Raw genomic sequence first — 25,112 nt, 5'->3', positions numbered from 1 at the left:
ACATTAATCCATATGTATCTGCCTTTTCCTGTGCCAAAGTTAATTTAACCATTCCCCTGCTGATGGATATTTAAACTGTTTAAAATTTTTTGCCGTTATCAACAATGAATGGTGTAATGAACTTCCTTATACATGTATCTTTGCCTATTTGTATGGATAGGTTTATGGGATACATTTCTAAAAATGTAATTGTTGGGTCTAAAGTAAGACACATTTTGAATTCTGATAGATGTTGCTAAATTGCCACCCACCCCTCAAAAGTTTACGCCTCCATGAGGGTGTCCCAGGACTGATACCTACTAGGCAATTAGGCATAGTGCCTAGGACCCATGACAGTTTTAGGGGCCCTAAAAACATTTAAATTTTTTAAAACAGAAGAAAAAAGTGCATATAATCATAAATATGTGATAGATAATGACTCCAGACAGTATTATATTCATCTTTACACCAATCCACTCATAACATATAATTTTTAGTATTTTTTTGGAGGAAGGGACCCTTGAAGACAAACATGTATAGGGCCCATGCAGGTCATTTTGTGGCCCTGGATTCTCTATTACCTATCTCTTGACAGCTTTGCAACTCTGAGACTTATCTTTTTAATCTCTGCCAGTCTTTTTTGTTTTTACTTGTAGTTTTTTGGTTATTTGTGAGGTATCATCTCCTAAGTTTATTGACCATATGAATTGCCTATTTATGTTCTTTCCTCTCTCTCTCTCCTTTTTTTTTTTTAGAGACAAGATCTTTTTCTGTTGCCCAGGCTGTAATGCAGTGGCATGATCATAGCTCACTACAGCCTTGAACTTTGGGGCTCAAGAAATCCTCCCATTTCAGCCTTCTGAGTAGCTGGGACTACAGGCATGTATCACCATGCCTGGCTAATTTTTTTTTTTTTTTTTTTTTTTTTTTTAGAAATTGGATCTCACTATGTTGTCCAGGCTGGTCTCAAACTCCTGGGCTCAAGCAATCAATGCTTCCACCTTGGCCTTCAAAAACATTGAGATTACAGTTGTAAGTCATTGTGCCTGGCCTTTTCTCGTCTTTTTATTGGGTTGTCCATCTTTTCCTTGTTAAAGTTCTTCCTATGGTATAGTAAATATCACAAATGTTGTGTTTAAAATTTTGCATTTAATGTTTGTTATGATATCTAAAGTGCTGCTATACTCCAAATCTGCCAAGCAGTTTTTGTTTTGTTTTGTTTTTTTGAGACAGAGTTTTTCTCTTGTCACCCAGGCTGGAGTGTAATGGTGTAATCTTGGCTCACTGCAACTTGCCTCCAGGCTCAGGTGATTCTCCTGCTTCAGCCTCCTGAGTAGCTGGGATTACAGGCACCTATCACCACACCTGGCTAATTTTTGTATGGTTAGTAGCAACGGGTTTTGCCATGTTGGCCAAGCTGGTCTCAAAATCCTGACCTCAGGTGATCTCCTGCCTTGGCCTCCCAAAATGCTGGGATTACAGGTGTGAGCCACTGCACCCAGCCAAAGCAGTTCATATATAGTATCTTGCAAAGACTTACACATATATTCCTGTATTTTCTTGTAGAATATTTATGGCTATTGTCACTTACGATAATATCTTTAGTTCATCTGGCATGTATGTTTGTGTAAGACGTGAAATAGCTATTAAACCCTATTTTGTTTTCCAAGTACATAGCTATTTTTTTCCCATACCGTGGGACAATAATTTGAAATTCACCTTTATCAAATATTAAATTCTCCTATATATATATCAGTCTGTTTCTTGAATCTCTTCCAACTCATTGATCTATTTATCTATTGCCACAATCTTACCATAGTTTTAATTATATAGCTCTATAATCTTTTGATTTCTGATAAAAGTAAATCACCATCCCTTCCACCATAATCTTACTCCTTATAATTTTTTTTCTTGATTATTCTAACACCTTTACTCTTTCTGATAAACTTTGGAGTTACAGTTTCATGTACTGAAAAAAAAAAATCCCAAAGAATTTTGTAAAATTTGGAGATTAATTTCAGGAGATGGGACATCTTTCCCACACTGCATCTGCTTCTCCAAGGCATTTTGTTCAGACCTTCTATTTATGCCTTCCCACTTGGCCTTCTGCTTGCCCGAGCCTTTGCTGTCTCAGCAGCATCCTTCTCAAGTCCCTTGTTACTCTCCGTGCAACAGGAGGGCAGCAGCAGGCCTTGCCTGAGTCTTCATGCTCTCCAAGAGGTTAATGGGGCCTTTTGCTTTGCCATTTTTGGTCCGTTTAGTAGTGGTTTTCTAAGAACTGTGTTCAGGCTGGAAGGCACTGTGGCAAAGCCCACTGCCATCTCTTATCTGGATTTCTGGTCTCTGCCTCACTTTGGCTTAGTCTGGCCCATTCTGTACATTGTATCTAGAGTATCCTTTCTAGGAGATTTCTCTGGGACGCTGCTGGGAAGCCTTCCTTCATTCCCCATTGTACTCATTTCCTGTTGCTACTGTTAAAATGCCACAAACGGAATGACCTAAAATAACGCACATTTATTATCTTACAGTTCTGGAGGTCATGAGTCTAAAACCAATATCACTAGGCTAAACCCAGGCAGGACTGGTTCCTTCCTGGAGGCTGTAGGGAAAAGCCATTTCCTTACCTTTTCCAACTTCTAGAGGCCACCTGCATTTCGTGGCTCATGGTCCCCTTCTTCCGTCTTTAAAGACCACAGTTGTATCACTCTGACCTCTGCTTCTGTTGTCGCGTCTCCTTCTCTGACTCTGCTCCTCCTGCTGTCTTGTTCTTATACCTATGATCATAAGAACCCTTGTGATTTGATTGGGCCCACTCAGATAATCCAGGATCATCTCCCCATCCCAAAGTCCTTAACTTAATCACATCAGCAATGTTCCTTTTTACATGCAAGATACTATAGCCACAGGTTCTAAAAACTAGGATGTGGACATTACTGGAGGACCACTATTCTGCCAGTCACACCCATGGCCTTCAGGGTGAAGTCCAGGCTCCTTAACTTGGCTTGCCAGCCTCTCAGAGGCATACCTACCACTTCTCTGTGTAATCTCATTCCACTCTCCTCTTCAAACTTCCTGTTCCAGGTACATAGGCTTCTTTCACTTTCTAGGACTTGCCCTCCCTGATTTCTCCAGTCCTGGTCCAGGCTGGTTCCTTGTCTGGAAAACCTCTCCCCACCTCTTTACTTGACTAATCCCTACTCATTTCCAGCCACAGCTTAAGCTTCAATTTCTTTGAAAGCTTTGACAACTTCTACTCTCCGAAATTTCTCCAGATTTCCTTCAGGGCTCTCAAGTCTTCCAATGTTCCTGGCCTGCTTATATTGCCTTTTTTTTTGAGACAGAGTTTCACTCTTGTTACCCAGGCTAGAGTGCAATGGTGCGATCTCGGCTCACTGCATCCTCCGCCTCCTGGGTTCAGGCAATTCTCCTGCCTCAGCCTCCTGAGTAGCTGGGATTACAGGCATGCGCCACCATGCCCAGCTAATGTTTTGTATTTTTAGTAGAGATGGGGTTTCACCATGTTGACCAGGATGGTCTCGATCTCTTGACCTTGTAATCCACCCGCCTCGGCCTCCCAAAGTGCTGGGATTACAGGCTTGAGCCACTGCGCCCAGCCTATATTGCCCTTTATATGACTGCTTGTTTCATTATACTCTCTTCCAAAATGTAAGCTCTCTGAGGCCAGGGACAGCAAGGGTAGCTTCATGCTTGTCACTCATTAACATTTTACTGAATAAATTTTCTTTAAAAATTAATTTCATAATAGAAACCAATTATTTTACTCTGGGTTTCATCTTAAATGTTATCATTCATTTAACAAATATTTACTAAGCACCAACTTGGTAAGTACTGGGCCAAGGCAGTTAAAATTAAGAAGCAATCACCTGATGATTATGAGTATGCTGAGGTTGTAGAGGTGGGATCACAAGGACATGAATAACAATAACATTTCCCCCTCTAGGAAAATGGACTTGGAGGTCAGCGAACCAATAGACTTTAGTTCTGGAGATCATCAACATCTGATTCGGAAAGCAGCAGATAAAAGCATCCAGTCCGGATCTGGTGAGCGCTACGCACCTTCATCTTCAGCTGGGCCACAAGAACCTCAGGAGAAGCCACAGTCAAAGAACACTCAGCAGTCGAATGTCTATATGATACAAATTTCCGATGACGTCACCCCAGGTGATAGCAATGCAGCTTTAGGCAATCCATTCTCGGAAGCATCTGTCCGCAGAGGTGAGAATAAAGAAATTACCTTTTAGGAAGAGAAAAGCACATGTTCTCTTAAAATGTTTCCACAGAGTAGATTGGCAGATACAATTTTGTTTTTAGTTTTTCTGAGTGATGCTTTCTCATAAAACATGATGTAGGACTGCTGTAATTGACTGCTCCCAAGTTGTCCAGGGCATTCAGAAACTCATAAGAAACGTATGGTGAACAACATTTTTTTTTTTTTTTAAGGAAATACGAATTAGTTGTGGATCATAAAATGTTTTTACTTGTATATGAGGTGATACATAATATTGGCTTAAGCTTTAAAGTGTCCACTCTGCCATCCTTAGGCCTTCTGAGGCCTGAACATTGCAAGTGGACTGTGAGCTCTGAGTCCTATTGGTGTCCCTGTGTCCCTCACCACCCACTTCCTATGGCTGGAAAGCTGCCTTTTGGAGCTCTAGCCTTTGAAGTAGGAAAAGGAAAAGGAAAAGGCAGACAGCCAAAGGCAAAGAAGAGTCAAGAGAGGGCTGCAGGTGTCCTGAGAGTTGACCAAGCCAGTCTTCTTTTCAGAGGCATTTCTAGAAACCACACCCAGAGTTTAGAAAGCCATGCCATTGACTCACCTGTGTCACATGGCCACCTCCATCTGGAGTTGTTCAGTTGGGCCCATTGCCATCCTTAACAAGATATGGGTCAGGTAGTGAGGAAGCCAGGGATACTGGGTGTCGCTAAGCACCTGGGCGTCTCTGCAATCAATACCTGGCCTACACAGCATGTTGTGCAAGGGCGACATTGTTGCTTTTCATCTTTATAACAACCCGACCAACACAGAAGCTGTACTGCCATTTTACAGATGAGAAAACGAGGCTTAAGGAGTCTACTTGAGTTAGTCTTTCAGGTCTAATTGAAAATATGTAGCGCCTCCTTGCCAGTGTAAGAGTCAGTTATTTATGTCTGCCTCTCCTGGAGGGCAGAGGCTGGCCTTTTTCCCATATAAGACAATTATGTAGTATATGAGAAGATGAAAGTGCTGTGGAGAAAAGGAAAAGAATAGCAGGGTAATAGATTGAGTTACAGGGGTTGTAATATTTTAAAGCAGCATTATGGAGATATAATTTGCAAATCATAAAATTCATCCATTTTCAGTGTACAGTTCACTGGTGTTTAGTATATTTAGTGTTGATAACCATCACAATCAATTTTAGAAACTTTTCATCACCTCAAACAGAAACCCATACCCAGGCTAGGCGTGGTGGCTCATGTCTGTAATCCCAGCACTTTGGGAGGTTGAGGCAGGCAGATCACTTGAGGTTAGGAGTTTGAGACCAATCGGGGCAGCATGCTGAAACCCTGTCTCTACCAAAGGAAAGAAAAGAAAAGAAACCCATACCCATTGGCAGTTACTCCCATCCTCCCTCCCCCGAACCCCTGCCAACTACTAATCTACTTTCAGACCTGTGCATCTATTTTGGACATTTCATGTAAATGGAATCACACAACATGTGGTCTTTTGTGATTTCCTTCTTTCAGTTAATGTTTTTCAGGTTCTCCCATGTTGTAGTGTGTGTATTTCATTCCTTTTATGAATGGGCCATATACAATTCAATTGCCTGGAGAGAAAACATTTTGTTTACACATTTATCAGTTGACAGATAATTAGATTGTTTCCACCTTTGGGTTATTTTGAATAATGCTGCAATCAACATTCATATTCAAGTTTTTGTGTAGAGATATGTTTTCATTTCTCTTGGGTAGATACCCAGGAACTGCTGAACTATAGAATAACTCTGTGTTTCACATTTTGATGAACTGCCAAACTTTTCCAAAGTGGCTGCACCATTTTACATTCCAAGCAGCAATGTATGAGGGTTCCTGCTTCTCTGCATCCTTGCCAAAACTTATTATAGTCTGTCTTTTTGGTTATAGTCATTCTAGTGTTTGTGAAGTAGCATCTCATTGTAGTTTTGAGTTGCATTTCATTAGTGAATTTTCATTCACATGTCTTCTTTGGAGGAATGTCTACTCAAATCCTTTGCCCATGTAAAGAAAGCAACAACCATTTCATAATTCTTGGGCTGACTCAGTTGGGCGCCTCTTGTGCTGGTCTTGAATTGGGAGCTCTCATTTTCTTACAAGGAAATGGTAGCTGAGGCTGCTATGCCCATTATGACTCCATGTTATAGCTTGCAGTCGGGTGTTAATTGGGGATCCAAATTCATCTTCTGTAGGTGTATATCCAGTCTTCCCAGCACTATTTGTCAAAATGATTATCCTTTCTCCATTGAATTTTCCTGGCACATTTGTTAAAAATCAATTGATCATAAATACAAGGGTCTATTTCTTGATTGTCACCTTGATTCCATTGATCTTTATGTCTGTTCTTATGAGCCTGGGCCACGTTTAATATTTGTTCCCCCCACAGTCCCTGCTACATAGCAGATGCCAAATTAATAAGAGCTAAATGAATATTTTAATGTAGGCAGCACGCACTTGGAAATAGGTGTCCTGGTATTTTTATTAAGACAGCTGAGTCCCACTGCATTGTTGTCATAGTTCTGTGCATAGAAATTGCCCAGCAAAAGGACAGCTGATGAGTCCATCAGTAAATTTTAAGCAGCATGACTTCTTTTTTTTCCTTTGAAATTAGGGTAAAGCCACACAAAGGCAGATTGCCATTGCCAGCGCCATATTCAGAGAGTGCAGGAAGTGAGCAGAAAGTGCCCACGTGCTTTGCCTTGTGTGTGGGCCTGCCATTCCCTTGGAACTCTTTGGTCTTACATAGAGTTCCACAAGTTATCTAGTTTCTGCATTAGGAAGTAGAAGGGAAGAGAGTTATTACAGGCAGGTAGGTTGGAGAGAAAAGAGGCAGAAAAGTGCCACAAACTCTCTGCAGCCCAAGTCCATCTCCAGGGAGATGCCCCCTACCCCCGCAGTCCTGAGGTGCTGCTGCTCTCTGGTGTAGGGAGGTAGTGTTGCCATATCCCTAATGATGGCCTGTGACGTGGTGAGGCTTTCAGGTCATGTTTGATCCTAAGGAGGATGGGGTGCGCATGACAAGGAATTAAATTCCTGAGTTCATCTTGAAAATTCCAGAGTTTGGCCAGGCATGGTGGCTCATGCCTGTAATCCCAGCATTTTGGGAGGCCAAGGCAGGCGGATTACCTGAGATCAGAAGTTTGAGACCAGCCTGGACAACATGGTGAAACCCCATCCCTACTTAAAAAAATACTAAAAAAAAAAAAAAAAAAAAAAAAAAGGGAAAGAAAAGAAAATTACCTGGGAGTTGTGATAATCTTAGCTATTCAGGAGGCTGAGGCATGAGAAATGCTTGAACTCAGGAGGTAGAGGTTGCGGTGAGTTGAGATCGAGCCACTCCATTCCAGCCTGGGCAACAGACGGAGACTCTGTTTAAAAAAAAAAAAGAAAGAAAGAAAAGAAAAAAGAAAATTCTGGAGCTCCCGTAGATAAACCTCAGATCGCCCATGAAACGCCTCTGTCCCGCCATCTGGAACGAGCGTGCTGTAAAATTAGAGCTGCGTTTTTGTTGTTATTCCATTTGCTGACTGCAAACTAGCACTGCCTTTCCCACCCCAAAAAAAAGCAAAGAAAAAAATTCCTTTCATTAAATTTCAAAAATAGGTTATTACATTTATATTGTTGCTTTTGACTATTATGTCATAAAAATAACGTTTGTGTCTCCTCAGCTTTCATTATCAAAGTGTTCCTCATCCTGTCAGTTCAGCTGGTGATCACTGTGGTAATTATCAGTGTGTTCATTTTCTGGTAAGTCTTTATGACTGATGTAGAGTTAAGTGTTATGTTGTTCGCATTCATTCTTATTGAATCAGGTTAATTTAATTTTGAACATTTAAAAATAGTTTATCTCTTTTTGTTTTTGAGGCAACTCCTAGCCCAACGTGGTAGTAGATTTCTAGAATTTAACTTCCTAACCAAAGCAAAAGAACTTTTTAAAAAGTCTTATTTTGAACACTGGGGTTTTTTTTTTGTTTTGTTTTTTAATTTTCTCTCAAGCGATTTCCACAATGAAAATTGGATTGAGAAGAAAAGGTGAGCTGGGTGTGGTGGCTCATGCCTATTATCCCAGCACTTTGGGGGGCTGAGGCAGGTGAATCACTTGAGGTCAGAAGTTTGAGACCAGCTTGGCCAAAATGGGGAAACCCCATCTCTACTAAAAATACAAAAATTAGCCAGGTGTGGTGGTGGGCACCTGTAACCCCAGCTTCTCAGGAGGCGGAGTCAGAAGAATCGCTTGAACTCCGGAGGTGGAGGTTGTAATAAGCTAAGATTAAGCCACTGCACTCCAGCCTGGGCAATAGAGTGAGACTCATAAAGGAAAAAAAAAAATAAATAAATAAAGGTGAGATTACCTTGGAAGCTGGAATAGTGTTAAATTCAGAAATTATTTGAGGGGCTTAGTGCAATGATTCACTCCTGTAATCCAAGCACTTTGGGAGGCTGAGCTGGGAGGATTGCCTGAGGCCGGGAGTTTGGGACCAACCTGGGCAACATAGTGAGACCCTCATCTCCACAAAAAATAAAAGTAAAAATTAACCAGATGTGGTGGCACATGCCTGTACTTCCAGCTATTTAAGAGACTGAGACAAGAGATGGCTTGAGCTCATGAGTTCAAGGCTGCAGTGAGCCATCATTGTGCCACTGCACTCCAGCCTGGGCAACAGAGCAAGACCCTGTTTCTAAAAAACAAAAAGAAATTATTTGAGGGACTATGATCTATCACTGCTTAAATATACCCTATGAAAATCTATATTTATGAAACAAACAGATGAGAAGTTGATTTTTTTTGCTTTGCACACATACCAATCTCAGCACTTTTAAAATAAAAACCTTTATTAGGACATTTGCATTCATCCAAATTTTACTTATAACTTATGAATGTATCTATTTTAAGAAAAAGAATGTTTCACTGTTTCATTCTCCATCTATCATTATTCGTCAGTCAGGGTTTCTTCCTTTTTTTCTCATGATATTGCTTTATTTCACTTCTTCTTAAATATCATATTAGTTAGCAAAATATTTATCGTGTAAAACTGTATTAAATTTTTTTTAACCAGGGAGGCTTTAAAAGTTTGGGTGCTCAAAACCCCCTGGTTCGTCTATACAATCTTGTAAGTATCACTGGACTTAATACAATGTATTTTTCTACTGTGTATTGCCTGAGATTCTTTTGCTATTCAAAATGAGGTACAAAGTATAATATTCTTGAAATGATAAAATCATAGGGATGAAAAATAAACAAATTAATGGCTGCCAGGAGTTAGGGTTGAGTGTGTGGGTGTGGGTGTTACCATTGTCAACCTAAATTAATGACAGAGAGAGAGGTTCCCTGCAGAGTGTAATAGGAAGTGGCCGGGGCACTGCAACAGGCGATACGCCGAAGCCATGATGGATGATAGAGAGGCTGGGATAAGAGAAAACCTTTAAAAGGCAAAGAGAGATCTACGTAAATTATTTGGAACAAAGATAATTGGTTACAGGGGCTTCTTGCAGGAGCTAGTGCTAACTCATTGGTGGAGACAGCCATTGCCAGGCAAGTGTTTTTGTGAGAGCAACTTGGCTGAAATGCTATGATCTTGAGGAATTTTTGTTATACACCCTGTTATAGACACGTGGGCAGGACATGTAGGGATGTGCGGGACATGTCGAAATTTCTTGTGGGTTTTGAAAAGGAGGTCTTTGGGCTAGTTCTTATCTCAGATACATGAGATTCCCTCTTTCATGACCTCCAGCTCCACTTTGGGTGTGACCTAAGTGACTCCATCTTGGCACTGGTGACTTTCACACTATACAGGGCAGGGGTAGTATAAGCAAGGTCTTTATGCACGTTTTTTGGAAGGGATAGTTCTGAATTTTGATTACAATGGCAGTTACATGCATCTGCACATAGATTTGTGTCATAATTGGATGACAGAATTTTATATATTCACTGTATCAATATCAAATTACTGGATTTAGTGCTGTACTATAAATGCATAAGATGTAACCATTGCGGGAAACTAAGTGAAGATTTTAGGGACCTCTCCCTTTGCAACTTACTGTGAATCTATAATTATTTTAAAATAAAAATATTTTAATGCCCCATAAGCTATCTGTGCATAGAAATGAAAAAAGTTATTTTAAAGGCAAAGAAAAGGCAAAAGTGATAATTAACATTTTTGTTTCTAATACTATAATACTTATGAAGTAAGTAACGTCATAGTAATAGTTACTAGGATCTATATCTATATTTATCTCTGTATAATATGCGCTATGATATAGTCACTGAAAGCAAGTAACACATGGTTTTCAATTATCCTCCAGCCCAGCATTTTTTGTCGTGTTTATTTTACTTGCTTGCTGCGGGAATCTCCGCCGTCAGGTGCCTGCAAATTACATTCTCCTGGGATTATTTGTAAGTAAACCTTGTTAGCACCTGCCCTAGTTCACCTCTGAAATACATTTTTGTCACATTATTAAATTTATTCCTTTTATTGTGGAAACTCTTTCTGTGGAATAATACAGATAGAAATTATTTGTGGGACATTCTCTCGGCGGAATTTTGTTTGTAATGAAGTCGTAAACTTATGAGAGGGCATCACACGCTTTGAGTAGATTAGGGGATCTGGGGACCTGGGCGACGTTGTGCTGGCACACTTGCCTCTAATGAGGCCACCTGGGGGCGCGCACTCCCGAGTCTGGGCTGCACTTTCAGGGACAGTTAACTTGACTGTTACCGGACCCCTCTCAGGTGCAAACGCATTTTGTTATGGAGAGTGGGTTCCACGTCTAGTTCACAAAGTCGTATGCAAGAAGTTTAGATTTCTTTTTTTCTTTTTTTTTTTTTTTTTGAGACGGAGTTTTGCTCTTGTTACCCAGGCTGGAGTGCAATGGCGCGATCTCAGCTCACTGCAACCTCCGCCTCCTGGGTTCAGGCAATTCTCCTGCCTCAGCCTCCCGAGTAGCTGGGGATTACAGGCACGCGCCACCATGCCCAGCTAATTTTTTGTATTTTTAGTCGAGACGGGGTTTCACCATGTTGACCAGGATGGTCTCGATCTCTTGACCTCGTGATCCACCCGCCTCGGCCTCCTAAAGTGCTGGGATTACAGGCTTGAGCCACCGCGCCCGGCCTATATTTCTTTATTTTTGTAAAATGTATTTTATTTCTTCTTCAAGTCCCACTGGGAGTAGAACCCATCTCTGAGCTAGCTTCTCCCTCATTTCCACAGCTTGCATCTCAGCTCAGGACGGCTTTTCCAGCACCGCAGAGTTAGGGGCTGAGAGGGCTCTCCTGATCTATCCGCGGCCGGGTTCCTGGGCCCGGTGCCGGGTTCCCCGGAACCGGCCTCATGGTGGTAGCTTCCACCCAGAAGGCCTTGCCACATCTGCCCATTTTCTGTCGTTTGGTGCCACCCTGGGCTCACTTTCTTAGCAGCCAATTCCTTTGTGTGCTGCCCACAGGAACCGCAGGATCGTGCCAGCCCTCAGCAGGTACCCGAAGCCCCTAGATTTTTCTAAACTTGAATATAACTCGATTTCCCACCACTTTCCCCACATTTCAACCCAGGGCTTAGCTCCCCAGAGGTCGCAGGGCTCCTGCCTGGGATCCCTAAGACCCAGAACTGTCTCAGTATAGTTCAGGATGGTGTCAGCAAACGATTCTTTTTTTTTTTTTTTTTTTTTTTTTTGTGACAAGGTTTCACTCTTGTCGCATAAGCTGGAGCGCAATGGCGCGATCGTGGCTTACTGCAACTTCCGCCTCCCAGGTTCAAGCAATTCTCCTGCCTCAGCCTCCCAAGTAGCTGGTATTACAGGCGCCTGCCCACCATGCCTGGTTAATTTTTGTATTTTTAGTAGAGACGGGGTTCCACCATGTTGGCCAGGCTAGTCTCGAATTCCTGAACTCAGGCGATCCACCCGCCTCGGCCTCCCAAAGTACTGGGATTACAGGCGTGAGCCACCGCGCCCGGCCAGCAAATATTCTTTTTAGGAAGATTGGCATTTCTTCCCAAGCAGTGTTGAGCATTCTTCCACGCGAAGATTTACTTACCAATTGATTTATTACCCATCTGATTCCAAAACAGACTTGAGGTGGCTTATACAAATATCCATAATATACGAATATAAGATAAATTAATGGAGAAATCTGATGGAAGAAAAAATAGGGTAGAAAAATAAAGATAATGGTTAGATTCGTGCACAAAATGCGTCAAGTCCTAAGCACGTGTCTGGAGCCCAGATTTGGTTCTGCGCCCCCCGGTGGTCAAAGCGAGCAAGAGCACGCGACTGTCAGCATCAGCATCAACATCAGCACCGCGTAGCAACCCGGGGGATTTGCAAGCTGGGAGGAAAAGCTGCCTGCTGAGGCTGGAGAAGACGGACTGCCCGCTGCCCACATCTGGACATTTCCTTACCTGCCAGCGCATGGAGGAGGCTTCCTTAGCTGGCGTGTGTACCCCGCTCACTGCCTGGGCCAGCAGTGGCGTGTCCTGCACTGACAGCACAGATCACACTCAGAACCGGGCAGAGCTGGAAGCCAGAGGGAGGCGGGAATCGCGGAGCAGGGGCGACAGGAAGGTGTGCTGGTTTCCCAGAAATGCTTAAGTTTTTGACCTAAACATTTAAAATGGCCTTAACGTTTGTTACAAGAGATAAAAGTTATCGGTCTCCAAGGAAGCTCTCATCTCTTGAGGTTTTGCTGTTAATCTCAAAGCAAGTAACGGCTTAAAAGAAGAGGTATTATACAGGGGCAAAGCATGAGTTATGTTTTCCAGACTTAACGTCATGCCCAAGGGTTAGAAAATATGTGGGGAAAAGCCCACTTCACAAAAGGAGTTGAGGGGAAAAAGGAAAATACATTCACCGACACGGCTTTTTCCCATAGAATTTCGGCCCCTTAAGCCCACGTTCTGAGCTCTTGAAGTCTTCAGAGTTGTGACTTCCACAGCCTCTTCCCACTCTCTTCCAGTCTCTCGAAAACTGAAAGCCATTTTCCAGCCTGAAAACATTTCCTCTTCCTCTCTCTCCATCTCCTCCCAGTCTCTCCCAGTTACACACACACAGTCACACATTTACATATCCAACAGTCACACACCCACACCCTCTCACACCATTCACACCACACACACCCCTCACACCACATACACACTTACACACAGTCACATACACCACATACACATGCATGATCACACACACATATTGCACAGACACACAGAGGCACACGCATCCCACTCGCAAACTCACACATACACTACCCACACCACATACATGCACACCTCTTTCATGTGCTGCTGGAACTGGAGAAATAGGAAGCCACTGATCCCATACAAGAGGAAGAAAATCATCTGGAGAGGAAGGTTTGAAGCAAGCACATTATTAAATACCATTTGTACAGAGACTAGATACAGTCTTTTATCTATAGTGGAAATAGAGACAGCCTACTTCATTAAGTTGTACAAAGTACAGGATCAGGTGATTACCCACTGGGTTTGGAAACACCAGACGGGCGACCTAGTACTTTGGGGACTCCGCTTCTCTCCCACCTCTGCTCCCTGCCATCCTTGGCCAGTGGGAATTCAAAGCCCCTTCTAGCAGGCCTTGCACTAGGACGTACCTTTATTTTTAACCTTGGAAACTGGAGGAGTCTTTCCTGGCTCTGCCAGTGGACCAGTGGGTCAGCTCGGTCTCTGGATTCACCTCTAGCAGAGCAGCCTTGAGGCTGGGCATGTCTTCAGCCCTGCAGCCACTGCTCTGTCATCCTCATGCCTTGGCTGTGCCCGTCTGCGGGCCTGACGGTGGAGGCCTGAGCACAACCTCAATGCCTTTCTTGGCCTCATCCTCCAGCCTGACTGCCCACTGGCTCTCAGCCCCTGCCCCTATCCCACCTTTCTTCCCACCCCTGGCTCCTTTGGGTGATGAGAGTCCTCCAGAGCCGGGGGCTGGCACCTGCAGGCACAGCTCCATACTCTGCTCTGCCGGGATCTGCCCTCCAGCCCCATTTCCCGGGCTCTGGGAACCTTGGTTCTCATCCCATGTCTGAGGTTGGAAGGCTGTCCCTCAGGTGCCGTGGAAAGCATCTGTACCCAAAGTGCTATGAAGCTTAGAAATCGCATATCCTGTCCTGATGAATCATCGATACTGTGTGGGTGGCTCCACAAATGCTCTACAAATGAACCTTTTTTACCTTGGTTTCTACATTCATAATTAATACGTATTTAATTCACTGAATATGTTAAAGTTATTATTGTGTTCAAAGAAATGTTTACTAATAAATAATTTTCTCTTGTCCGTCCTAGGGAGGATGTTACAGAGATGTTTAATTCTGTTTATTCCCGGTAGTCAGTCGTCCTGTGCCTGCATGCACCAGGCCTGCACATATTCCCCCTTGCTCCCTAGACTCTGCTCAGAAGCACACTCCTCAAATCACCTCTTCTGGATTCTGGGCCTTGGCCCCATGCCTCGGGAAGCAGACTTCTGATTTATTGTGAATTTTGTTTTTAGACAGTTCTTCAAGGTCTGATGTTAGGAGCCATATCAGTGTAAGTCTTTGATACACATTTCCTTTGATTTGGGTGTACTTTTCTTAGAGTGTATGTGAACAATAATCACAGTCTCTCCTTTTAGTTTCTACAAGGCCAATGAAGTGTTATGGGCAACGGCAGCAACCGCCCTGGTGACACTGGCACTCACTTTGTTTGCTCTACAAACTAAAGTAGGTATTATTGAAGGGAGTGTGCCAGGCATGTCCCTTTATCCCCAACCCACTTCCCTATGCCTCCCCCTGCTCTCTCAGTGGGAGGTCTCACCTCCAGGGCCCTCTTGCATTAGGGCTTTCCATGGGCTTTGGCCAATGGGGAGTCCCAGCTGGAGACAGGAGGCAGGAAGGGAGAGGTACTGATTCTCATGGCTTCCTCCCAGTGACAAGTTCCTCTTGAGCTAGCGGTATGCCTTAGCAAGATTCACTGCCTGTCGCAAAGTGGCCAACTCAACACAACCTCTGGGATCCCGTAACTGCCCCCTCTCCGTTCCCCTTTGGGCCTGGGGCTGGTAAGCTCTTTGGCTGGCTGCTAGCCTAGGTTACTGCACTACCTGTTCTGGTTGCCCGCAAACACTTCTGTGGATAGTTCCTTACAAACAAACCCTCCTCAAATCACCCTATTTGAGTGTGTCATCTGTTTCTTGCTGGGACCCTGACCGACACAGGGAATTAAAAAATTTTAAAGTTGTAGTTTATCAGACTCCAAAATGACAAGACATAATTCAAGATGATTTCTGTTGAACTGTGAGATGTCTCAGCCTCTGTCCAACCATAGGGTTTTCTTGAGATCTGATGTGGCCCCTCCTTTCAGTCCTGGTCAATTTCCTTTTGTAAAGGATGGGCTGGTCTTAGGTAAATAACTTACACAGAAGGGAGTGCGTTTCCCAAGCTGTTTGGCACACATCATAAGGAAGGTCTTATGCAGAATTTTAGCCTTTTTCCTGGTGGGAAAAGGAAGAAGTGTCAGAGTGACAGAAGAATCTACTAGATATTTAGTCAAACAGTATCAAAAGTTAGAGATTCAAATTTAATTCATGATGAGATCAGTATTTGCCATCTCAAAGCTGGTCGTTTGTAGAAACCAGCCTATCTGTAAATAGATAGGCTTCCTTGCAGTGAGTAAGGTAGGCCCCTGTTGAATGCACAAATTCCTTAAGCCATTTAAAATCCCCTAAACTGCCAGAACACTTTTTTAAAAGCCCATTAGTTCAGGGGAGTGAATATTATATTGTAAAGTATTTTATTTTATTGTACTGTTTGTTTGCTGAGTTTTGAGATAGGGTCTTGCTCTGTCACCCAGGCTGGAGTGCAGTGGTACAGACTTGGCTCATTGCAGCCTCCATCTCCAGGACTCAAGTGATCCTCCTATCTCAGCCTCCCAAGAGGCTGGGACTGTAGGCATTTGCCACCAAACCTGGCTAATTTTTAAATACTTTGTAGAGTAGGGGATCTCCCTGTGTTGCCCAGGCTGATCTTGAACTCCTAGACTCAAGTGATGCTCCTGCCTTGCCTCCAAAAGTGCTAGGATTAAAAGCACAAGTCACTGTGCCCGGCCAGAAAGTATTTTAAACACAGTATTCACACTGATAACTTTGAAAGGCAGCTGAACCCATGATCAGTAACATTTTTTCCCCTTATTAAGTTACGTGGTAGGGATGGCAAAATTCAGTCCAACCACAGCCCAAGGGGTGCAGAGGAGATGTAGGAACACAATGAGTCTGAGTTTTTTCATGAACTCCAACTGTCTACTTAGCAGGGAGAAAATCAACTAAACGTCCATTTGGTTTAAATATAATTGGACCCCGCAATTGAAGCAGTTCCTTTGGGCTGAGTGATAGTCTCATCTGGATACAAAATGCTCAGCTGTTCAGCCTCCCTGTCTTCCTGCCTTTCTCTCTAAAGTGGGGCCTGGGAATTTGCGATGAAGCTGTGGTTTGTGTGAGCTCTTGGCACTGGCCAAGAAGGGGATGGGGTGAGGATGGGGTGGGGATGTTATGGTCCACCATTGTTCCTGAATGACTGTCACCTGGATCCCAGAGTGACTGTGTGTTCTGTGGGCCTCTGAAGCTGACAGCCCAGCCCAGGCGTGACTTGGAGCCTGTTCTCTCGTGGGCGTGGTCAGAACCGACAGGGCTCCCCACCGGAATTGACCTCACCTCAGTTATCCTTCCTTAATGATGTCACATCTTCTTTCCACCAACAAGGACCAAGCCTTAGGGTATCACTGTCCCAAGCCAGATTTATTGCTCTGCAGACCTGGGTTGTCCAAGAGAAGTATAATGTGAGCCACAAATGAAAGTAATACATATAAACTTGTATTTTTCTAGTAACTACAGTAAAAAGTCAAAAGGGACAGATGAAATTCTTTAGATAGTATATTTTAGTTAACCCAATACATATATAATGCAATGTTACCATTTTGACATGTAATTCACATAACCCAAATATAAATGAGATATTTTACTTTTTTTCTGAGCTGAAATTCGATATCCAGTTGTGTATTTTACACTTAAACAGTACATCTCAATCCAGACCAGTCACATTTCAAGCGCTCAGCAGCTGCATGTGGCTACTGTAGTGAAAGCACAGCTCTAGACCAACTTCGTCCTGCACCAGAATCGGCCTGGGGCCTTGCTGAGACACAGATTGCAGGGCGCTGCCCTGGAGTTGCTGCATCAGTAGGTCTGGGGTGGGGCCTGATAAATATGAATTTCCCAGGTGGTGCTGATGCTGCTGGTCTGAGAACTGCACTCAGAGAACTAGTGCTTTGGATTATTCCCTTGGTCTATTAAGGGTGGAGAGAAAAAGGGGGAAATAAAAGAATTAGGAAAATACTCCTGCAGAAAAATATACTGGATTCAAGGCTCTTGTTGGGCTGCATAATCTAATTGTTTTTTCGGCCAGAAGATAAACATCCTCTTTCTTTTCTTTATTCTTTTTTTTTTTTTTTTTTCCCGAGATGGAGTTTTGCTTCTGTTGCTCAGGCTAGAGTGTGATGGCATAATCTTGGCTCACTGCAACCTCCGCCTCCCAGGTTCAAGTGATTCTGCTGCCTCAGCCTCTCAAGCAGCTGGGATTACAGGCATGCGCCACCACACCCAGCTAATTTTGTATTTTTAGTAGAGATGGGGTTTCTCCATTTAGGTCAGGCTGGTCTCAAACTCCCGATCTCAGTGGATCCACCTGCCTTGGTCTCCCAAAGTTCTGGGATTACAGGCATGAGCCACCGTGTCTGGCCAACATCCTCTTTCTTAAGAAAACCTTAATCTGTCTGGGCGCAGTGGTTTACATTTGTAATCCCAGCACTTTGGGAGGCCTAGGCGGGCGGATCACAAGGTCAGGAGTTCGAGACTAACCTGACCAACATGGTGAAACCCCGCCTCTACTAAAAAATTAGCTGAGTGTGGTGGCGCCACCCTGTAATCCCAGCCACGCAAGAGTTTGAGGTGGGAGAATTGCTTGAATCTGGGAGGCGGAGGTTGCAATGAGCGGAGATCACGACACTGTACTCCATCCTGGGCAACAGAGCAAACCTCCATCTTGAAGAAAAAAAAAAAAGAAAGAAAATCTTAATCTCCTCAGGCTGATTTGGGTCACTGATTTATAAAGACAAAACCAAAAAATCACATCAATACATTTCCACATTGAAAAAGAATCATTAGCAGTAACTTTTGAAAGCTTAGTATATGCTTTTCTTAAAACATGCATATAAATGTGAAAAAGCCAGTTAACATCTTGGTATATTTTACTCATTAATGTTTTCGATGTACATGGTTTTGAACATATGAATGCTTATGATCACCCTATGCCTTCCAATACACACCCTACTTATTCAATGTATGTTTTTTATTGTGGGAAATTTCATATAAGTACAAAAATAGAATCATGTAATGAACTCCCAGGTACCCATTACCCAGTTTCAAAAATTATTAACTCATGGCTACTGGCATTTCTACCTCTTTCTCCCAGTCAGTATAATATTTTTTATGTAGCATTTTTTTAGTGGTTGGAGCTAATGAATTTCCATGGTTCTTGGAATTGGTCAGGGTAAATTATTAGCAATGGGCCGGTTTCTGTCTACGGGGTATAAGATGCATCTTTAAACATCCAAAAAGTCCTTATAGATGATAACTGAGTTGTTTATGCTGTTTATGTTTTTTTAGTGGGATTTTACCTTGCTAAATGGAGGACTGTTCGTTTTCTGCTTCGTGCTTATAGTCTATGGAATTATCTTAATCTTCGTGCCATTATATGTAAGTGAGATCTTACTGGGAAACCTCAGAGAATTGTTAAACATACAGATGAAGTGCTGGTTGTATTTGTCTGGGTCCTCTGAGAAGCAGACATGGAGCTGGAGATGAGCATGCAAGGATTTCAGTAGGAGAAATACCTCTGAGAGAAAAGGGGCAAGGAGCCAACAGCTGAGGAAGCTGTCAGACCATGACGGCAGGCATATCAGGCCCCGAGTGAGGGAGAGGGAGGGGAGGCTGGGTGGGAACATTCTACACATGGCATGGTCTGAAGGAGGCTCAGTAAGGTCATCAGGAAGTCCCAGAGCTAATGTCAATCATCAGGGTGGTCCCATGTCTCCCAGGAAGGGCCCTGCTGCTCCCAGCAAGGACTGAGAAGTGGGAGGTGTGGCCTAAGTGCAGAGTGCAGTGGGTTGCACAGCACAGCAGCTGTGCCTGTGGTCAGTTCCTCTCCTGTCCTGGTAACTGAAGATCTGTGAGACGGATTCTAATGGCCCCCACTGTGGTCATCAGGATGCACCATGGACAGAAGCTCTAGTGTATGAACATTGAGCTACAACCCTAAACAGTTGTCCTTCCCCAAGAGGCTCCTGAGGTGAGGCTACCCACAAGGGCAGGACAGGTTCCTTCTCCTATATTTGGGTGCTGCTTGAAGTACCAGGAGTGGTAGAGAAAGGCTTGTTTGGGCCTTTCCGATAGCAGCCTAAAGGAGGCTCCTTATTGTCCAATTCTAGCTTTTTTAAAATTTTTATACTTTAACATATTCATTGAATTCTTACTAGATACTGGACACAGACCTATGTGTTTTTCACAAACTATCACATTCAATTCTGATAACATTCCTGAAAAGTTCATAGCTCATCTATTTTATAGAAAAGAAAACAGATTGGGAGAAATTAAATAATTCATCCACATCCCACAGGGAGTGAGTGGCTGGGGCAGCACTGAGGCTAGGTTAGGGCGACTTGAGTGGCCAATGCCCTTCCCACCTCATTGCACGGTCTGTGGACGGACTCTGAAGGGCTGTAGAGAGCAAGAGGTGTGATCTGGCCTGGTGTTGGCAATCTGTGAGTGGCTCCCATGTGGAGACCCTGTTGGAGGCCAGATCCACTGAGAGCTATTCTGGGGCCTGGGACACTTCTGGCTAAAACCTCAAGGCCAACTTGGTCCCGATGCTGAACCAAGGAGTTTCTTTGGAAACAACTGGACTAGTTACACAATCTTCAGACATACATAGAATCAACAGTACTTCCTGGATTGGTTTAGTGTTATGAATGACTGCATAGACTTACAGCCAGGAAGGTGGCACCTGCGCTTTAGAGATAAACTCAAAGGCTTCACAAAGATGGGCCTTAAAAGGCCCTAGCTCTTCACTTATTAATGGTAGCACAGATATTGGTAGTAATAACACAAATATTAGGTGGGTTCCGTAGCTCTTTCCAGTATAACTTACGTGCAGTTAAAAAACTATGTTTCTTACTAGATAGATGGATCGTAGTTCCCATGCTTAATTTTCTTTTACAAATATCTACAATCTTGCACATGTGTTTAAATGGAAGACTTTGCTGGAGCCATTCCCTAAGTCTACATGCTTGTTGGACTTTGGCAATTTTGAAACCTTTGGACTCCAATGATCAGGTGTTTTCTTACTATTAGCTCAGTCTGGAAATACTGTGTCTCCCAGACTGTGTCACTGGCTTCTGATCATCTTCACCAAGAACCTACCCTTGGTGAAAGCTGGCAGTGCTTTGCCCACCCCTCTCAGAACCAGCTTTCTCATCCTGAAGAATTAATGCCATATATTTTTTCAGATGTTGTACTCTACTTCCTTATCCTCTTCCCCAATAGAACCAAGCCATTTTGCATTTAGACTAGTTCCATATTCTGACAAGGGCTGTTTCTGTTGCAAGGAACAGATACCACTCAGACTAGCTTGAGGCAAAGAGCCAAAGAAACTCATGAATCTCCTAGGTGGGAAGAAGAACTGGGGTTCCCAGGAACGAAAACCCTGCCTTCCTCTTTGTGGCTGAGTTAAATAGCCACTTCTGCTTATAGCAGTAACAGTGCTCGCACGGGCTAAAGATACAACAGCCTCTGCTACTTTGTTCCCTGTATCCTGAGCATTGACTTTCAGCTGGCCTGGTGAATCTGTCTAAGCCCACTCACACATAAGAAGTTCCTGATCAGTCATCAGACTCGCTATTTTTGGAGCTGGGGTCTTCCACCAGCTCTTCACTCAGCTCTAGCCAGGATGTGTGAAGGTCACTATGACCACAAGGCTTCCTGCTCCATGAACTGAGGGGAGGGCAGATTGTCTAGAAGGGCTACGTGGATGGGGCACAAAGTGAAATAACGTCTAATACATTCTACTTGCCCTATCTCACATGAGACGTTTAGCACTTACTTGGTGAATATTATTTGACATGTGCAAGCCTAGTTTTTATTTTTTTGCATATTGGAATTGAGTAGAATTGGGTGCTGTTTGACTAAGAATGATATGAACTTTGGGGACTCGGGGGGAAGGATGGAGGGGTGTGAGGGATAAAAGGCGACATATTGGATACAGTATATACTGCTCAGGTGATGGGTGCACCAAAATCTCAGTAATCACCACCAAGGAGCTTATCTATGTAACCAAAAAGCACCTGTTCCCCAAAAGCTATTGAAATAAAATGAAATTTAATTTAAAAAAAGAAAAGATAAATTCCCCCACAGATTCAGCTTTCTTAATAATGGTTCCTTATCTGGAAGCAGTGACCTACATGAGCCCTTTCATTATTCCAAATCTTTTTCTTAATATACAACTGTATTCTTTCTCTTTGCAGTGGCTGCATCTATTGTATGCTGGACTCGGAACTGTGCTCTTCTCACTCGTAAGTCCATTACTCCATCTCTTTGGTAAAGAATGTGGTATGTGCATTGACAAGCCCTTGTGCTAGGCCTGGAGTCACATGGGGTTAGTAATTCACTGGAAACTCTTCAGCCCCCTTTTAAAGGATCATATTTAAAACCATTACCCTCAGGAGAGCCAGATGGTCTTCTGGATCCACTAAAACACCCCTTTTGTTAAAAAAGTGAATATTTCAGAAAAGAATGAAGAGTTATTTATAAACTTTGAAACTTACTGTAGCAGGGATGTGGTTTCTTTCTTGTTTCTCCTTCCAGACCAGCTTCTATTCTTTTACTGTAGAAACTTCTAGAGAACTGGTGGAGGTCACTGCTAATATATCTGGGAATGTCTTTCCTTCCATTTAGTCCCATCTCTTGCTGTCATAGCTTTAAAATTATTTTAAGGAATGTTTTATTTAAAAAGTAATACATGCACATGTTTCAAAATTCAAACAACATAGAAGATTATAAAATGAAAATTAAAATCTCTCTCTTATCCCCTGTCCCCAGAAGCAAAAACTGTTAACAGTTTCTTGGAATCTTTTTAGAATTTCTTTATATATAAGCACCATTTCTTATTACACAAACATAGCTATACTATATATAATGTTCTGCCTTTGCTTTTTTTTTTTTTTTTTTTTTTTGAGACGGAGTCTTGCTCTGTCTCCCAGACTGGAGTGCAATGTTGCAATCTCAGCTCACTGCAACCTCCGCCTCCTGGGTTCAAGTGATTCTCCTGCCTCAGCTTCCCCAGTAGCTGGGATTACAGGTACTGCCAATGTGCCCAGCTAATTTTTGTATTTTTTAGTAGAGATGGGGTTTTGCCATGTTGGCCAGTCTGGTCTTGAACTCCTGACCCCAGGTGATCCACTTGCCTTGGTCTCCCAAAGTGCTGGGATTACAGGCGTAAGCCACCACGTCTGGCCTGCCTTTGCTTTTTCACTTAAAAATAATGGCCTCCAATATTAGCAGACCTGGGTCCAACTAATTTTTTTCAAGAGCTACATGGAATTCCATTTCATGCTTTTATCATGTCACATCTTTCAGGGTTTTCTTGTTGTAGTTTGTTTGTTTGAGACAGGGTCTTGCTCTGTCACCCAGGCTAGTGTGCAGTGGCATTATCGTGACTCACTGCAGCCCTGTGTCCTGGGCTCAAGCGATCCTCCCAGCTCAGCCTCTCCAGTATCTGGCACATGCCACCACACCTGGCTGATTTTTTTATTTTTAGTAGAAACAAGGTCCTGCTATGTTGCGCAGGCTAATCTTAAACTCCTGAACTCAAGCAATCCAACATGCCTTGGCATCTCCCAAAGTGCCAGAATTATAGGCATGAGCCACTGTGCCCACTGGGATTTTGTTTTTTAATATTATTTACTTTGAAAATTTCTAAACATATCCAGAAGTATCGAGAATGGTGTAATTAACCGCATATATCATCATAAAGCTTAAAAACTATCCACACTTTGCTTCCTTTTTGTTGTTGGAATTGTGTTCTATCTTTCAATTGTTAGAAAAATTCACACCAGGAGGTTAAGGTTAAGCATGTATATATCAGACAAGATTGAGCATGTTCAGAGTGGTATGGCTGTAGACAAGGTTAAGAATATTACCTTTCAGTTTTCTCATTTCTTTTCCCATTATAAAGGGAAATTACTTGCATTCATTTTCCTTTATTCCTATAGTCTCAGACTTTGTGTGTTGATGCTTGCTGTATTGATGCTTGCAGACATTTCCATGCAAAATTATGTCGACGTTTCTGTTTCCCGTCTGCAGGCAGAGCAAAAACTATTGTCTCAAACAGGTCTATCCAATACCAAACAAACTGTTGAAGAAGGAAACTGAATTTTGGGGTGTGTGTGCGCTGATGCTTAACTATCAGATTTGGGGGGCATGCGGGTGAGGCAAGGTGCCTCATTCTGAAATGCTCACAGGAATCTAAATCCTGGCTGGGGCTTCCCTGTGGGTTGGTTGTGACTTGGGTGGTATCCTGAGCCCTGTTCCTCCTGGACAGGGTGGGGAACCACTGGATCAAGGTCCTCTTACTCTCCCATGTTCCTGTCTACCCTCAAGCACATAACCTCTCCCGAGAAGCTACATCCCATGCATGTCTGTCAAATGATTGAGAGTCTCTTATAAGAAGCAATAAATTAAAGTCAGAGATTTGGGGAGGGAAGGAAAAGAAAACCACTTCTCCATAGGAGCTGGGACTCCAGGGTGATAGATGGAGGCTAAGAGCAAAGCTGCATGCTCAGCCATTGGGACTTTTTATTTTTCTTTTTTTTAACAAGAGTGACCAACTATCCCGGTTTCCCAGTTTGTCTGGGACTGAGGAGTTTCCCAGAATATCCAAAAGTCTTGGGCAAACTGGAATAATTGGCCACTTTAGCTTTCTTTGCTTCCAAAGGTTCTGAAATAGACATAGGGACAAGGGGGGAGAAGAAACTCACAGCTCAGGTAAGGCACCTGCTTTTATAGAGTACAAACTTGGGGACCCAGTGACTGATTGAGGCTGTACGAACATATTCAGCCCAAAACAGACTTTCTACAACGTTTCTCCTGATGCTAGTATTTTTCCCCAGATCATTTGGGATACTTATTTCATAGAAATGTACAATTTAAGTAGCTAATTCTTCCTTTTCTTCAAGTACTTGGTGATGGATGTGCAGCTCATGCTGGGAGGGCACCACCGTTATTCCCTGGACCCTGAAGAGTATGTTTTTGCTGTCCTGAACATCTACTTGGATATCATCAACCTTTTCCTTTTTATTCTGCGTCTGATTGGACTGGGACGGTAGTCACACAGCCAAGGCTGGCTCATGCAGAGAAGAGGAAGGAGGGGTGCTGTGAAGTGCTGCCAGCCTCAGACAGTCAGAAGTCACCACTTCAGAAGCTCTTTTATTTAAAAAAAATTAAGGATACTTATTTTTTGTTAAATGAAACCAAGCATTCAGTAGATGGTAGCTGTAGCTGTTATATTTTTAGTTCACTGTCATGTGTCAAAACTTTCAGGGGGACATGTCTAACTTTAATAGATTCAGAAGATGAGTATTATAATTACATACTTACAAACACTTGTAAGATGCCCATTCCTTTGTTGAAGTTTTCTGAGCACTGTTTAAAGCTGTAAAGAAATATCTCCATGTGAATACAATCGACTACAGAAACCTACATTTACTTCTTTCTCTTCTCTTGATTTGGACATTCTGTGGGAATATTCTAGCATC

General features: G+C 43.0%; 1 long non-coding RNA gene across 1 annotated transcript; it reads right to left on the bottom strand.

The window, feature by feature from the left end:
* Nucleotides 1–347: 347 nt before the first annotated feature.
* On the bottom strand, nucleotides 348–23,485 carry LOC141580088 (uncharacterized). The gene is made up of 6 exons (XR_012512112.1): nucleotides 22,125–23,485; nucleotides 16,906–17,005; nucleotides 12,263–15,690; nucleotides 7,471–7,598; nucleotides 4,057–5,224; nucleotides 348–2,753 (listed from the first exon to the last, which is right to left on the bottom strand). It is a non-coding gene; the product is annotated as an uncharacterized LOC141580088 (long non-coding RNA).
* Between the last annotated feature and the right edge of the window lie 1,627 nt (nucleotides 23,486–25,112).

Source organism: Saimiri boliviensis, chromosome 10, assembly GCF_048565385.1.
Source record: "Saimiri boliviensis isolate mSaiBol1 chromosome 10, mSaiBol1.pri, whole genome shotgun sequence".
Taxonomy (NCBI): domain Eukaryota; kingdom Metazoa; phylum Chordata; class Mammalia; order Primates; family Cebidae; genus Saimiri; species Saimiri boliviensis.
The sequence above is the reverse complement of the archived record's forward strand: the minus strand, read 5'-3'. Positions and strand labels throughout refer to the sequence as shown.